Source organism: Ammodytes marinus (genome assembly GCF_949987685.1).
Source record: "Ammodytes marinus genome assembly, chromosome: 21".
In the NCBI taxonomy this organism is placed as follows: domain Eukaryota; kingdom Metazoa; phylum Chordata; class Actinopteri; order Uranoscopiformes; family Ammodytidae; genus Ammodytes; species Ammodytes marinus.
Window position 1 is genome coordinate 6,173,820 of NC_137225.1, and position 18,658 is coordinate 6,192,477.

Here is an 18,658-nt window from a genome sequence, read left to right on the forward strand (position 1 = left end):
AAAACACTAATTTTTTTCAATGACAACACATGATAGGCACAAACTAGGGCTAATATGTCTGAGCAAGCTACAGACAAACTGACTCTAAGGTTTGTCTTTCTGACGATAACTGTTACGGCCGACCATACCTGGCTCGTTCAACGGCCAGCAAAAAATAAAGAACAACACCAAAACCAGAAATAAAGCTTAAACAATAATATGATTTTAATAAAACAATCCCAAAACTCATGTTTCACTGGAGGGCTGTAAAACAAAATCAAAAGTGGAGGAAGCCTGGAGCAGCCACAGTTGGACTGCTTGGTCCAGGACTTCCTGCTCTATACGCAGATCCCTCTTACTACAACTAAAATACAGAAACACATACTAACAGCCCCCCATCTAATAAACCAAAGAACATAAACAGAATAACCACGAGCTGCACACCAACACCTCTACTTTGCGCGCTGTGTGAGAGACCCGGCCACGGCACAGGCCACGCCTTAAGGACCGGCAGTAGCACCACCCCCCCGAATCAGGACACCTGAGAGAGAGGAGGAACAGAAGAGAACAGCAGAAGGTGGGAGCGCGTAACAATAACAGCAAAATGTTCCAAGATACTACTGGCTGGTCCAATTCTCAGATACTGTAGCACGTAGCTAGCTTAAAGGTGCTTGGAGGATCTTTCAGTTTGTGTTAATTCTTGCACCCCCTTTGAAAAAAAACGGTAGGGTTTTTACCACGCCATTAGAAGTTCCTGGGTGAGCATACCCATGACAAAGGCATTAAGAAAAACTATATAAAAATTGCATTATTTGCACTCATGGTCTCGTATGCTGTTAAATGTTATTTATGATCATCAGAGGAAAAATTCAACTGTTTCAGAAATATTTAAAAGTTCCTCGTAGCACCAATAAAGCTTCACTAATCAATAGTTTTATACGAGTGTGAAGAGGGAATTTTAGCTCATTGTATTAGTTTTATGGACTACAAGGTGAATGTTTAGGTTTGCTCTCGCCATTCACATCAGCGCCTGAATATATTTCCCTCCGGCTTGGTTTTGGTTGGATTAAAATCAAAACAGCGCTAAAAGGTTTGTCTTACATTAGCCAGAAGGCAGATGGAATGTTGACTCAGAATGGGTGTGTGGGTGTGATTACATATTTAAAACCCTTATGTGAAGGGTTTTGAAATTTTAATTTCAATGACCCCTGGATGAACCCTGCTCCATCTGATGACACTGAGAATGAGCTAAAAATCAACACACAGACTTCACCCTTTTTCAACCGAAGACCTATGTTTCATCTGAAAGATTTAGAATTTCTAAAGAAAGCTATGGTCAACTAAAACAAACCATGTGGTGAACCTTTGCCTATCAACCTGAATAGTTGCTTGTTTTGACCCGTCGCTAGCTATCAAAAATACCAAGAGATACAGAAGTAAACATGACACATAGAGAGACAGTGGATAAATCAAAAAAGTACAGGTCAATCAGTCTGGTCAGCCAGCCAGCCTCCCATGTAAGTGGGGCCGCTGTAGATGCTCCGTAATGAGGCTGGGAGCCCTGTGATCCGGCGGACCTCGCTGCATTCCGACGGCACTAATAAGACCATGTCCCACTCTGTGAGTTGATAGTGGCTTCATTAACCAGACTATGAACCTGCACAGGAAGCCAATGGGCTTTTTTTATTAGCGTTGTATTACGCAATAGAATCCAGGGCTAGTTTAATTGGAGGTGGTGGGAGAGGGGGCAAGGCAGAAAAAACAAGTGTGTAGACTAATCTGTGTTTCATCTCAGCCTATTCTACTATTCTCCCTGATCTTCAATCAGCAGAGGTGGAGGCGGAGGGAGAGAGATGAATAGAAAGGTGCCGCACAAATAAGATAACACTTATGAGAATACGTTTTCTGTCTCTCCATTTTTCGCTCAATTCTACCTCAAGCTAACTTCAATCCTTTGTGCTGATGACAGACATCAGGGAGCTGTTTGAGATGAAGAGTTGTGATGCTGACAAAAGCAGGCTTGGGAGGTATGTATCTATGTTTTAGGAATTTTACGGATACCACCATAGTTAGTTCAGAACCTATATTTACCCAATTTCTTGTTATAGATTTTTTAATGTCAACGCGGTGTAAGAGGTGAAATAAGATCTGCCCTGCCCTTATACATATGAAGTATATTCTGTGAAAACAGAACACCGTAACGGTGCAGTTATGACAGTGGCCTACTTTTGCCCCATTTTTTGCATTTGATTTTGAGTAACAATACGGATTCCAGTCTTGTGATGCAAACTCAACACATCTGGATGGGTTCATGTGACACTACGGGGGTGTGACTGAATACTATGGGGTCCCATGGATTATCACAATACGGATCTATGTGTGCCTGCCAGCAGAGCCACTCCGAGCCTATGCCGCAACACAGAGCAGCCCTTTGTGGCCTCCACCCTCACACCCATATTGTCCTGAGCTGATCCCACAAAGTTAAGTGCTTCTTTCTGCCCTTCCCTTGGAACCTCTCCACCGGTTCCATACTGCCTTGCCAAAAGCCAAAATGTAATAATTATTCAAAATGTTGTTAGATGTCTACATGAGTTATTTTTCATGCCATAGAAATTTAATTTTAATGAAGTCAGCACGGCTTAAAGGTGCAGTGTGTAATATGACATCATCAAGAAAGTTCTACAAAGTTCTAGAATACAACGCTCCCTGGGTAACCCCAACCCTTTCGAATAATAACAGAAGCTACAGTGGCCTTCAAGGACAAGAACAATTCTACATTTTAAACAATGCACCTGATGACATTCCAACTATGACACTTTCAAGATGGCGGCACAGGCCTTGGTCCAAAATATGCAGAAATATGGAGATATAGGAGACCATAGACGTCGATTACGGGGGGGATGGGGGGTACATGTACCCCCCACTTTTCGTCAAGACTCATTTTGTCCCCCCCACTTTTTAGGCCGGACATGGAGTGCGTCCAGCCGTATTAAAACACAGCGTCAAGGTCTCTCTCTCTCTCTCTCTCTCTCTCTCTCTCTCTGTGCGCGCGCGACCGTGATTGGCCGCCGCCTATCCTTGTTTCGCGCTACTAATTACTTAATTGGTAACGGTCTGTGCCAAACGGTCGGATTCAGAAAAGGGTCGGATGGTGGATGGAGATTCTTTGCTGCTTTGGTGAGTTAATTAGCCTATATTCAATAAATGTATCATCTAGTGGCTCATATGTCCGCTGCTTTTTGAAAATGCTTTTTTCATCAAATGTGTCAGACATCAGTGTTTTGTATACATTTTATTCATTAGTGAGCGGGTATGCCGTCTTTCCCCAACGCTCTATCTGCTGTAGCTCCTCCCTCTGAACGACAGCTACGCGCGTTCATGTGAATTCAGTTACATTGACAGGAGACAAACACCATGTCCGATTCCGAGGTGATTAAACATGAGTAATGATAACTACATACGTACATATTGAGCATACATTTTAATCACAGACATACCATGTACAGTCATATGAAAAAGTTTGGGAACCCCTCTCAGCCGGCATTATAATTGACTCTGCTTTCACACAAAAAAAGATAAAAGTGGTATGTCTTTCATTTACCAGGAACAGCTAAGTACTGGGATGTTTTCCAAACAAAGATTTTTTGAAAAGCAGTATTTAGTTTTATGGAATTAAATAAAATGTGAAAAACTGGCTGTGCAAAAATATGGGAACCCTTGTGGTCTTGCTGATTTTAATGCATGTAACAGCATGTAAAACTGAGGACTTTAAACACAAAATTGGTTGGATTATGTTGTTAAGCCTTGAACCTCATATAAAGGTCTGTTTAATCATGATAAAAGGTATTTTAGGTGCCTAAATGCAAGTTCCACTTCTCTTTGACTCTCTGCAGAAGTGAGACAGAATGCGATCATCAAAACAGCTCCCAAAAGATCTTAAAAACAAAGATTATTCATTGTCATGGTTTAGCAGAAGGCTACAAGAAGCTTTCCCAAAGGTTTCAATTGTCAATTTCTACTGTAAGGAATGTTGTCAGGGAATGGAAGGACACAGGCACAGTTGCAGTTAAACCCAGGTCTAGCAGACCAAGAAAAGTACAAGAGCGGCATATGCGGCGGATTGTGAGAATGGTTGCACACAACCCAAATATCACCTCCAAAGACCTGCAAGAACATCTGGCTGCAGATTGTGTATCTGTACATGGTTCTACAATTCAGTGCAATTTGCACCAAAACATCTGTATGGCCGGGTGATGAGAAGGAAGCCCTTTCTGCGCCCACGCCACAGATACAGTTGCATGGAGTATGCAAAAGCTCATTTAGACAAGCCAGCTTCATATTGGAAGAAAATGCTTTGGACTGATGAGACAAAAATTAAGTTATTTGGTCTTTATAAAAAGCAGATGTTTTGGTGCAAATTGCGCTGAATTGTTGAACGATGTACAGATACACAATCTGCAGCCAGATGTTCTTGCAGGTCTTTGGAGGTGATCTGTGGGTTGTGTGCAACCATTCTCACAATCCTCCACCTATGCCGCTCCTGTTTTTTTCTTGGTCTGCCATGCCTGGGTTTAACTGCCACTATGCCTGTGTCCTTCCATTTCCTGACAACGTTCCCTACAGTCGAAATTGACAATTGAAACCTTTGGGAAAGCTTCTTGTAGCCTTCCCCTAAACCATGACAATGAACAATATTTGTTTTTCAGATCTTTTGGGAGCTGTTTTGATGATCCCATTCTGTCTCACTTCAGCAAAGAGTCAAAGAGAAGTGGAACTTGCATTTAGGCACCTAAAATACCTTTTATCATGATTAAACAGACCTTTATATGAGGTTCAAGGCTTAACAACATAATCCAACCAACTTTGTGTTTAAAGTCATCAGTTTTACATGCTGTTACAGGCATTAAAATCAACAAAACCACAAGGGTTCCTATATTTTTGCACAGCCAGTTTTTCACATTTTATTTTATTTCATACAACCAAATACTGCTTTTCAAAAAATCTTTGTTTGGAAAACATCCCAGTACTTAGCTGTTCCTGGTAAATTAAAGACATACCACTTTTATATTTTTTTTGTGAAAGCAGAGTCAATTATAATGCCGGCTGAGAGGGGTTCCCAAACTTTTTCATATGACTGTATGTTAGCTTAAAATCATTGTAAGTGTGCTGGTAGGCCTAACAAAAGTAGCTGTAACAGCCAGGCAAGATAGCAAACTAATTGTAACAGAGCGGAGAGGTGTGTGTGTATCTCCTGCTTTGACCGCAGCTGGGAGGGGCTGGGAGGGCAGTGTTGCCAACTTAGCGATTTTGGCGCTATATTTAGCTACTTTTCAGCCCCCCTGGCGACTTTTTTTTCAAAACAGCGACAAGCGACAAATCTAGCTTTTTTTCTAGTGTAATTGGTGCCTTTTTCGCCGAAGCAAATATCACTTTTAACTAGTGGTGGGCCGTTATCGGCGTTAACGTGCTGCGTTAACGCAAAACTCTTATCGGCGATAAAAAAAATATCGCCGTTAATCTCTTATTCCACCTCCTGTTCGGCTCAGGGGAGATGGTTCCCTCCAGGGCCGATGGCTGTTCGCCGTCAGGGTGAACCCCCTTCCGTGTGTTCTCTGGTCGGGTAATAATAGCCGGGGGCCGTTGTTGACACTTGAGGAGCCTTTATTGCAGGAGCGAAGCTTCTCTCACACACCCGCCGCTCTCTCTCTCCATCACTTGCCCACGACACACACCACCTGGCTGCAGGATCGCTAATGTAACACTCAGCGCCAAACCCCCTTCACAAATCTGTCTATTCAATGTTTACTTATGAATGTATCCATGTACGTAACTCTGACATGTACATAACTTAATTTATTGTTAATAATATGGTCTGTTTATAAATTCGGCATATGATTAAAGCATCTAAACGCCCGTAATCATGTTAAACGTTTACTGTTTTTAAGTTATTAATGCCACTCGCTCCCGCAGATACACAGCAGAGGGAGGTCTTATATTCAGCCATTGCTAAAGGGAGTGCTGTATTATGGAACGGCCGCTGTGGTACCAAATTCCAGTCTCAACAATGTTTCCTACACGAAATTATAACTCTAGCGTCTACAGCCCGTTGTTTTCATGTAGTGTAACTTGTGTAATGTGTTACATTATTCAGCTGTTGCCGTGATGTCGGCTAACGCTGATGCTAATGATAACTAGCTCTCCGTCGCACAATAGACTGTAGGTTGGTGTTGCAGCCAGCTGTTAGGTGAAGCGCTGTCCCACAGGTAAAAGCCATGGACCTATAAAGCCTGTCCAATATTCACTCTAGTCCAGCTTCTTGAAAAGTTTATAAGGACTTTATTATTTATGTAAAAATTATATTTAATGTTTCACTTGAAGCACAAAAGTAATGGCTTTATTTTCTGTTATAGCCTATAGCCTACCCAACAAAGTAGTTTTTTCGTTTTTTTTAAGCACAAAAAACAGTGCAATGTTGTGATTTTTAGCCTTATATCTGGTTAAATTGTTAGAATATTATTTGTTCGCAATAATTAGACACTCGTTCTGATGACGAAATGAAAGCCACCTGGCTTGAGAAACACGTTCTCAAAGACTTACTTTGAGTCATTATTTAGGAGCACACACATATTATGAATGAATTCAAATGAGCCATTTTAATCTAGATTAATCTAGATTAATTCCAAAATTAATCTAGATTAATCTAGATTAAAAAAATTAATCTATGCCCACCTCTACTTTTAACGCTTCTCAACGAGCAGCGGGAGCCTCCTGGCCCGTCCCCCGTCACAGAGCACTGACAGACGGCCCGGTCATAGACGTCGATTACGGGGGGGATGGCTATGCTACTAGCTAGGTTGCCATGGAGACCGAGGCGGAGTAATATTGTTGTGCGACAGTCCAGCCGTGATTCGGCTCGATTTGAGCACGGTCAAAATGCCTTCGACCAATCAGATTGCTCAGTCGGAACTACCTTCCCAAGCTCCTTTTGTTTACGTCATGTTTGGTTGGGCTACGGGGAGCAGCTAGTGGCTCATATGTCCGCTGCTTTTTGAAAATGCTTTTTTCATCAAATGTGTCAGACATCAGTGTTTTGTATACATTTTATTCATTAGTGAGCTGGTATGCCGTCTTTCAGAACCGTTCATTACCTGCACTAAAGAGAAAAAAAGATGTTTCCTCATTGTCCCCCCCACTTTTGAAAATGCACTCCAGAATGCCTGTTTGTCCCCCCCACTTGTTTAGCCAAATCGACGTCCATGTATGAGACCCTTTCTAAGGGGAAAAAAAATATTAAAAAATATTTTTTCAGCTATTATGCACTAAATTAAATGTACTTATGGATATTATAATTACTTTCTACAAAATCTGCTAGGAAATAAAACCCAAAATTCTACACACTGCAGGTTTAAGCAATAGAGACAATTCCATCTAGAGCTTTGGAGCTATCTGGAGAAAGCGCTTGTGTTCACTTTAGCAGGATGAAGCAATTCATTCTCCACAGACAAAAAGGGTCTTCGGTTACAAATCCAGGAATAGTAGACTATGTCTTTCCAAAAGAGAATGTGTTACAATTTAAGAAGGTTAATAAGCTGTTTCCAAATGCTCCTTTAGCTGGGTTAAGCTAATGCCTGTTAATAAATAAAAACAATATGGTTGAATTTAGGATACGGATAGACATTTACTGACTGTTACCACCCAGCCGCCTATGGTGAAAAATATATAGATTTTGATGAAATGTTATCTTCGTATTTGAGTTTGTTATCCTCTCCTAAAAAGGGGAGCGTATCAATGTTCCAAGGGCTCAATAGTCCCAGGGCTTAATGTTCTCAGTGTGTGTGTGTGTGTGTTTTACTCCTATTCTAAACTCTCCCTTTCCCTTTCCCCTCACCCTAACCACTGCAGCTTTGATGCCTGAACCTAATCGCCAATTTTAGGCACATAGGGCTGTAGGATTAATTGTCCTATTTGGTGCAATATAAACCTTGGGACATTGAGCCCTGGGAACATTGGGATGAGCCTCTAAAAAAGCAGCTTAATAAGCAGAATAAAAACAGCTGTCCAGTGAGGGTTCTCAAGCATGACCCTCAATGCTAACTACTTAGCTCCAGTTGTGACTTTGGATATTTGTGTCTGATAAATGACATGTTAAAGCTGAATTAGTCCTGTTAAAACACTAGTCTGGTTTAGCAGATGAGCTGCCTTTTGACTGTAGTGAAAGTGTCAATATGGTGAGGTGAAGTTTCTAAATCACATATTCAACTATATTGTTAAACAAGTTATTACTTTAATTCTGATGTAATTATAACAATTTGTGGGTGAAAAGATGAAGGCATATGCTATGTTCCTTATATAAATCCTTCCAGGTTTATAACAATGATGTTGTGTCTATAAGACTTCAAAAGAAGGCATTACATCCTTTCCATTTGTTACAGCCTAACCATTCAGCTTGAAAACATCAGCTTTCCTGCAGCTACTGCTCTCTGCCAGGAGATACTGTATGTAGGGCAACATGGACAGCTGACCATCTCCTCTAAGAGGATGTGGATGCAACCGATATACTGCCAAATCGGAGCGCCTCTGTAGCCAAATGGTTACTGCGCAGGCCGCATTTCCAGTGCCATTGACCTTTGATGCCCATATCTTTCCCCTTTTCCTATCATTCTCCGGGAAAAACTAATGTAGATTGACAGAGTCAGTTGTGCACTGAAACAGGTTGAGCATGTCATTTGGCCATTTTTCCTTCCTCTTCTAACATTCTCTAGTCAGAGCATCAAACGCCTAGAACGACTTACAATAAGTTCCTCTCTGCAGGACACCGGCAGCACAGGGCTTGTTTTCAGCCTGTCTTAGTTCATTTCCCTCCATTTCTCTCATGCACAGATCTCCAATTTGTACTTACTGGAATACAGTGGGGCGGAGGAGAAGAAAAAACACTACAGTATTTCAGGAATTCGCCAGCCACCTACAAGCGACATCTGAAATTAATTGTGCGTGGAGGATTGGGGGGGAATGTTTTCCATAGAAGTGAAACGTGTGGAGGCCGCGGTCTATATTGCATGAGCAATACCGCTGAAGGAAAACAATCTTTTACACTGAGGGGGAATGAAATACTGCGGCTTTGATTGGAAAAATAATAGAAAAAAAGAGGAGCCCCTAGTTTCTGAATATAAAAACAGAACCTCTGAATTGCATCTTTATGATTTCCCCGAATGAATGCCATTAAGTCTGAATGGAAGGGAGCCAAAGGAACCAAACACAGAGGAGGGGCTGCCCTAAAAAGACGTGGAAGGGTTATGCCACACATTTTAACCTATGCATATCCATTATTTCTGTTCTGCAACACAGTTCAGTGCTTGTGAACCTGCAGGACAATTTGTTCAAACTATTCATTGGAATGAACCATTTATTTTTTACTGAGATATTTAAATCAGATCATTGGAGATGCTAAGATGAGGTGGAAAAACCAAGTTAACTTTATGATCTTGCTTTACTTACAGCTGTGGAATAGTGCAAATTTTGGCATGCTAACAACCACGCCCATATTTATCGACAGTATGTAAAGACACTGACACTACTTTTGCCTAGAAGTGTATGATGGAGAAATTGCTGAAGTTGTTGTAAGAGAGAAGCATGGTTAATATTGCAAAAAAAAATAAGGAAAATTTCATGACTGAAGAAAGTTAAACAAGTGACTCCCAGGAGGAAGCCAGAATAGGCACACTTTTCCCAAAGTATTCCCACAGGAGTTTATGGTAAAAAAAATAAGAAGAGAAAATGAGGTTGGGGCTGCAATAAACAAGGTAGTGAATGTTATGTCCCCTAGGACACACAGTCACACTGCAGCTCGGGTAAAATAAATGAATGGTTTGACTTTATAGTTGAAGCAATAAAGATAATAACAGACCAAAAGCAAAAGAAGGAAATAGGTGTAGGGCAAGGACCACCTGATCTGTCCAACAAAGTCAGGTAATAAAATATTGATGAATCACACATTTTCAGCTAATTGATTGAAGATACTTTATTCCAGTGCTTCTCAAATGGTGGGGCGCGCCCCCCTGGGGGGGCGCCGTGAGTTGTCAGAGGGGGGGGGGGGGGGGGCGCGGGCTGCCTTGATTTCCAACTGACCAAAAAAAAATATATATATTTTTTTTAAAGTGCTAGCAAGGCGATGTGTGCTTGTGTATGGTCATATCCGCGCGAAAGGCCGCGATTTGCAGTAAATAAATGTCCACATGTGTCTCCAAGTGTCTCTGTAGGCTATTTAAAAAGAAATCAAGAAATTAGACTAATAATAACATTAATGAATTATTGATTATCGCATCACAGAAGGCCTATTGGCCTATAATAATAAAAAAACACCACCTTAACTATGTTTACAGTTTAAAAAAGCTAATAAACTGAACTTTGAATTTTTTTGCTGCAGAAGTTATCTCAGCTAATTTTTGTTATCTTATTTGATAATAAGGTGATTGTATGCAGAATGCTCATGCCATAAACCCATACAGTGGTTTTGTACAGATACATAAATAAATATTAGCAGGTTCTCAATAGTATTTAAATTTAGGTGGGGGGGGGGGGGGGGGGGGGGGCGCGAAAAAATGTCTGTCCCCTAGGGGGGGCATGACAGAAAATAATTGAGAACCACTGCTTTATTGTATGCATACAACCAAATTACTTTGTGGGAACCAGTGCAGCATCAATAGACAAAGTAAAGAAAGCCTCATCTAAGAAAAAGAAAATGAAGGCATTAGGACACATTGCCAAATGTCTATTCTAAATGTCATGGTAATCCATACAAAAAAGTCCTAAACCACAGACCAACATTGCCATCCACAGAGCCATGGTAAAAACACTTATTCTACACAAAACGAGTGTCTTCTTTAAGACCTTTCTAAGCATTTTGCTGAAAAAGAATGTTACCTCTAAAACTAGTAGGGGAGAGTGGCCTAAGTTGTGACACTTTTTACTCAAAGTGACTTTAAAGTGAGGCCTTGACAGTAAAGTCTCCAACTCAAATATATACATATATTTCAGGGTGTTGTGCATCCCTGGCAATAAAAACTTTGGATCTGGAATAAACTGTTAAAGAAATATAGCTTTCGGAAAAAAAGTTGTCTTGTGGCACAACTTGCCCCCGGTGTGGTGTAAGTTGTGCCATTGGAGAAAATACCATGGGGTAAATTGTGCCATATCTCCTAAACTGTAATGCAAGACAAATCCATTAGACAATCACTTATTTAAGGTTTATTTAAAGTAAATAAAGTAAATATTTTACAAAGATTGAAGGTCAATTTTCTTAAACAAGGCCTAGCAGATCTAGGTGGTTTTGCCTGCAAAGCTAACAATGACACCATCATCATCTTTCTGGCCATCTGAACTCTTGTCAGTGGTGTCGTTAAGTGGAATTGAGATGTCAGTCTCTTCTGAGCTACTGTAGACAATCACTTTCTTTTGGTGACCAGCGTATACAGCCATGCCAATGGCACAACTCTCAGAAATATACTTTGCACTAGCTGCTCCGCCTGGCATATGCGATTCCCTCTCCATTTCTGCCTTTAAATCATGGCTCAAAATCTGTACACCCTGGTTTTTCCTCTCCATTAACTATCTTACCTCTGCACTACTATCTTTGTTAATATGTGGATGTCTGGGCTTTATGTCTTTTATTTTGGTTATTGTCATTTTACCTTAATTTTTTACCTACTGAATGCACTATGTAAAGCACTTTGGACAGTGCAAACTGTTATAAATGTGCTTTTATAAATACATTTTACTTACTTACTTACTTATAACTCACCTAGGCCCTCTGGCACAAATCACCCCATCCCCAGAATTTTGGATAATAAGCATGATGCAGCACTTTAGGGCTGACATCGTGCTAACTATATAGACACAAAGTGTAGCATACTAAAGCACTAAAACATGTGTCAAATGTTTTCAAACGTGTCTATAATTGTTCAGACACAGTAATCAAAAAACCTTGATCATGGAAATTTGACTTTGAAAAGCAAAAAACTGTTTTTTTTAGCTTAAATGTGCTTATATCTTATTCCATGTTTCTCCCTTCTTTACAGGATGAGTTTAATGGATGGCTCTTCTTAAATATGTGGTCACATTTTCAATTTATTCTATGGTTTTCTAGAAACAAGGGGTGGCACAACTTGCCCACCGGCACAACTTAGGTCACTCTCCCCTACAATTAAATCTTGGAAACATGTCTCTATGATTGAGCTGGTCACTGCATAGACATATAGAACTGGTCCCAAATAGGCGTTTTTGTTTCAGGGAGGAGGTAGTTAAGCCCAAACTAGTGTGGTTTAGTTACCCTTTAAAGAATCCCAAGTCAAAAAAGGGGTGAGAACCACTGCGGTAAACTATTCTGCATCTAAAGCTAATAAGTCTGAATCTACTCATCCAAAAAAAAAAATAATAATAATGCAGTATTCCCTTTAGGCCTGAGTGTGAACTTAAACTAGCCTTGTGGCTGTGCATGTGTGTGCCTAGCATATTCATGTGAGTGTGTATCTCTACTCAGCCAGGTCTGTCCGGTGAAGGGAGCCAAGGCTGGAGCTGACAGGCCTGGCTCTCGCACAGCTGATAAGACATTCGCTGGCGGACTGTAGATTAAGCTCTTATAGAAAAGGAAGGATAAATCTGGCTGGGGAGGGAGAGGGGGACATAGTGATCAACCCGCAAGCACAAGGCCACTATTATTATCTCTGCAGCCCCAACACTGTACCCCCCAACCCCTTTCCACTCCCACTGTCCTTGCAGTAGCCTTGTCTATATGCTTTCTTTAGGGGGCCGCCCACAGCCAGCCTAGCACTCTGGATACAGGTCTGATGCTCCGTTCAGGGTCCATATATCCTACACATTGGGCTAGGCTGACTCAGGGTTATATCAACAGTATATTTAATAATAATAATAATAATACATTTAATTTATAGGCGCCTTTCATGACACCCAAGGTCACCTTACAGAGCATAAAATCATCATAAAATCATTAAATACAAGAAAAGCTCCCATATCAATTCGTTTTCATGGCATTGCTGTGAAATGGTAGCCTGGCGCTACCAGACCATCGTACTTCATTTCATTTGTACAGAAGGTCTGGAAGTGCTGTAATTGGCAAACGTTAACTCACTTGGAGGCGGGTGTCTGTTGAAGTTTAAAACTATTGGATCTGCTCAGTGCCACTCTGGATTAGCCAACCAATCGCATAACGTTTGGTCGTGAGCCGGTTTCTGACGGTGCGTTCAGGGAACTCGGAAATTTCCGACTTCACTACATATTGTAGTCTATGGATCTACCGGTACCTGGCAACGGTAACTTGTTAGAGCCTAACGTTTTGGATGAGAAAGGTTGTAGGCGTCCATACTTTCCCGAGCAGATGCACTGGAACACAGACAGGTCGGAACTCGGAACTACCAAGTCGGAAATTTCCGAGTTCCGAGCGTAAGGGAATGCAGCATTCAACTGAAACTGGAGCGCGACTTTGACCTGTCGTTCTCAGCCACTTCCTCTGTTCGCTGATTGGATACTCAGAAATCTGTTCGGAAAAATCTCACTAATACGCCCCACCACCAGACTGACTACTGAAGGGAAAATGAAATTTGGGCGGAAGTAGGTAGGCGGGCGGAGCCAGGCTAGTGAAATGGTAAGGGTAGCATAGATTTAAAAAAAAAAAGAAACTCGTTAAAACTCACCAAGAATTGAGAAGAGCCACCTTCACATAGAAATTATAATACAGAATCCTAATACCGACTTTCTTTGCAAGCTTAGTAGACATACTGTGTCTTTGGAGTGAACCTCCATTGGGGTTTACATTTGGGATTTCAGGAAAATTGAAGGAAAAATATATAATGAAGAAAAAGTGTAATGTTGAGACAACTAAGTTACATTTTTACAAATATACAGTCATCAAGACATGAGCATAAAGTCCTGATATTTTGAGGAACAGGACATTTTCAAGTTCCTTGCAACCCTGCACATATGGAGTGGGTATGTTGCAACACAAAACATGGTGATAATTTTTTTTTTATCTCAAAGTATTTATTTTCACTCTTTAGATGTCCCAATGCACAGTAGTAGCAATCTTCCCTAAATTAATCCAGTCTTGCTGCTAATTGGTGTTGGCCGGGCAACGACTTGAAAGAAAGAGGGTTTTTGAAATTACAATGCATGCTCATTTAATTGTGAATCGTGAAATACATTTAATTACAGTATTTCCATCTAATTTGCACCAGTTTAAAGTCATTTCTGGATATAACTGTGTGATATGAAACTTATAGTCACACAAGAAAGCAAACTTCACATAAAAAAACATTAGTGATGAGTCTCTATAGGTTACGGCAAATCATTGAAATTAATGAATGGGTGGGAGAGTGTGTCATCATTTACTTTGATTGCATTAAATAGCAACATTTTGGTACAGATGCATTGAGGGAGAGCATGAAAAAGGTTGCTGTGCCTACACATAGCTATTAAATCCTTTCTTTCAAAAGTTTGTAACCCACAGTAGGGGAGAACGGGGTAATCTGAGACACTTTTTACATTTGCTCCCCTCTAAGCAAGCTAAAATTATTTATCAGTCAAATTTACACATTTCACATTAATTCAGGATGTTTCCTAGAAATTGGCATTAGCAGAATTCATTCAAGACAAAGGGCAGTGAAAATATGATTGTTTAAAAAAAAGTTGTCTTGTGTCTCACTTTACCCCATCTGTGGGGTAAACTGAGACAGACCAGAGAAATCAAGGGGGTAAACTGATCCATTTACTTTTTCCACTCTGAAACTACCATAACAACACATGTTGTAACAGTAAGAATCCTGACAGCTAGCTTGAAAACCAAATATTCCAAAATTATTGTCGGACTATTAACAGAATCCTGGGGTTTGGTCAATTAAGCAAAAAAAATCTAAACACTTGAAAGTAACTCTGATCAACTAATAAACATATAATTCATATTCAATAATTAACATTCAAACGACAGATAGAACCAGTTAGATTAAAACACAGTCCGGGGTCAGAACACAGGACCCTTAGAGCCAGCTAGTGTCTGGGGGTCAGAGCAAAGAACAATCAGAACCAGCTAGAACAGCCTGGGACTCTGAACACAAGACTAGACCCAACTGTCATTTTCATCTTTTGAGTCTTTTTAGTAATATTTTTCTGCATTTGTTTTATTGGGATCATTCATTGAATAAAGACATATTACTTAGAGTCCATTGAAGTTAAAGGTCACTCTCCTGTCCCCCACATACATACGTGCCAAACCATGCCCTTGCTGACACCCCTTCAACCATCAACCCCCACCTCCGGCCCACATTGTCTTTTGTCTTATTCAAACTGCGGTAGTCTCCTTGCAACCTCAAATATAATGGATTAATTAAAAGACACTGTCTCACTTAACCCCACAGCATGTGTCTCACTTTACCCCACTGCCACAATTTGAGAAAAAAAACTACCTCTCTCAGCAATCCAGGCTAATCTTCAATTATCATCATCACATAGTTTCATATGTTGGTAGTTCATCATGTATGATAGAAGTTTTTCTACCAGATCAATGCTTTGGCACAACAATCGATTAAGTTGACAGCAAGAACATTTACTTTCACATGCAAAAAATAAATTTTTGTGAAAAAAACATGCTTACAAAATCACCATGAGGTCCTCTCTTTCATGACCAAGGGGAAATGAGAGGGGCTTGAAAACATATATCTCACATGACCAAAAATGTGTTCCATTGCCTAGATACAGGGGGTGTCTCACACTACCCGACGCCTCACATTCCCCCGTTCTCCCCTACATGTTATCATTGGGGGTCAACTAACTCTGAAAATGCTAAAATAAGAAATATGTCGACAGATTATGACATATATAAAGGTTTTCAATTATTAATGAATGGGCAGTGTTTGAACCACCAACTGCTTATTCACTTACCAATGCTAACTCAATAAATTAAAACAACTGTCGAAGCACTTTTCTATTTTCCTTGTAATGATTATGTCATTCCTTCCAGAACATTTCCCTGGAGAATGATAAGGAAATTGCAGAGCTTTAAAGTACAGCAAATACTTATTATGTTTGGTTGAAGGAAGATCTAAACTCTTCAGTGCTCTATCTAAATATGGAACATCAAATCCGCTTCATCCTCTCCATGGCACAGTGACAGCTTTGACAAAACAACAAAGGCCTTGTGATGGTATAAGTGCAGCAGCCTGGACTCTGGGGACTTATTTCATATGTATGCTACTGTGTAGGCCTATATGTGGCACCACACATGCATTTTCCACTCACTAGAGTGAAGGCACCCGGGAGAGCTTGGTGGAGCACTGGTGGATGAGAGGGGTGTGTTTCCATGGATACCCACCCATGTCCTGATCAGCAGTGGTACAGTACAATGGCCATGTGTGCCTGCACGTGACAGCTCATCTCCCATCACGTCATGCAAGTCTGTCTCAACAGGGGCCTGATCTGGCCAGTGCTGAATGGAGGTAGCCTCTCTAGAGTCCAGTAAAGAGAAAGAGTGAGCAAACCAACCGTTGCTGACACTCCGAAGCTTTTGTTTACCAGTGACTCTGTGCCAGGCTCCAATTAGGGCAGCCATGGGTCCTCCGCTCAAACAATGGTACTGATGGCGGGTACAGTAAGTCCCACGACTTCCCATAAAGCGTAAACGATCAAGTTGGTCGCCAATAGTTTACCTCATGTTTTCATTGTAGAGGGACGTGAAGGTACAGGCTGAAGCATTGTGATTGGGGTCAGTTGAATGTAGCTTTCAATAGCCCGTCTTTAGGCCAGTACACACCCATGCAGCTAGGCAGTGGACATGCTAAATGCACATAACCTCAGGGACCTTGGTGTGCCATGATGTGAATGCTAGAACTCCCGGCTGCCTCTCACCCCGTCCTACGTAGAGCCGTCTATGGTGTTAAAAAGTGAAACCTGGGTGTTAGGGATAGGTTGGGTACCCCACAGGATTGCATGTCCCTCAACCACGGAAGCCACGTAATGGCCTCTCACAATGTTACCGGGGACAATTCATGGAACTGCAGGGGGAAGTGCTTTGGAGATTAGGTTCTCCACGCTGCTCTCAAGTCTTTGTGGAGTCGGGGGGAGGTAAGTGGAAGGGGTGGCGTAGCGATCGGATAGCTAGATAAAAACGACTTCTGAAAGTGCTCCAACTGATAAGGCCCTCCACATCAAACGCTATGTTCTCCACAAGCTAAAGTCTTTATCCCTTCAACGCCGACAGCATTCTGCGAAAGAAGCTGCTCAAGACTTTAACATTCTTAGGGGGTATTCAACCTCAAATGCGTGCCAAAATCTTTTTCATTTCTTGTTGTTTTTTTCCGTCCTTTCCTCCTTCACCGTGTTTCCTCAAATCCCTCCCGTGTTTTTCAAACCCTTGGGCCACCTTTTGACATTCTTTCTGGCTCTGAGGGCGCATTAGGAGCCAAGAAAAAGGCAGCAACATAAACTGTGAACATCGCTCCTCTGAACCTCTAGACTTCCTGAGAGGGGGGGCCGATCCATCTTGGCCTTTTCACCAGTATTCTTAATAAATCAGAGCCCACAGTGTACCACCTGCAAACACCCCGGAGAAAGGTCAGAGCTGGGCAGTTCAGCCTAATACAATCCTAGTCCCTTTGCAGACTGCACTTGGAGATGCTCACATAAAGCATTTACACTACAATGGTTTGGATGAGCCAGGGAAAAATATGATTAACCTTGACATTGACCTGTGGAAGCCTTTTGGCCAGTTGCCACAGTTTTCTATATATCCCTGTAATTACCCCATAAACTGTTCAATAAATGGTGTGCGTGCCATCAAGGAGGGGTCTATAAATTAAACAAATACCAGTACCACATCAGGGGTGTGCACAGACTGTCTAAGGGCCAGGGGCGAAACATTTACAAAGGGCACAGCCGCCATGTGAATAAAAGTGGGACCCAACGGGGGTCTGGGCTGGGATGCTTACTGTATGTGTTCATGCCGACAGCCCCTACATATTGGAGTACTAGTTTTGACCGATTAGGTGAAACACGCTCACATGCCCTCCAGATGGAGCAGAAAAAGCTTCATTCAGGTCACAACATAAGGACACCTGAGCGGACAATTCAATACCCCTCTTTTATAACCTTATAGTAAGTGTGGAAAGTCCCAAAGGCAGATTCAGGTTAAATATACTGGTTTGAATAAAGATTTTAAAAAGGAACTTAAGACAGTTTGAACAAAAGGGGGAGGGGCGGTTGCACCCTCTGCACACCCCCCGTGCACGCCACTGCAGCAAATTCTAAGCCACCAAATACAAATCAGAAGATCCACAGCATTGGAATATAGCTCCCTTCAAAGAAACCTATAACGCCCCAGATTCCGGTTTCATCAAATTCTCCTGAGGTGTCTCCCCCCCCCCATCCCCAATCCAATGATTCTCTAACCACTGCATTTCATAACCCCTCTGTTGCTCAACCACAGCAGATTTCACTCATGGAAATAAACAAACTCTGCAAACCTCAAAGAATGCTGACACTCTTGAGAGGAAAGAGACTAAGATAGAAAGAGAGGCACACTGGATTTTGAGAGAGATGTGAGCTAGGAGAGATGAGGAGGGGACAGCGAGTGAAGTTCAAAACCAGGGGGGATGAAGTGGTGATGGGGCTTCCGTCTGCC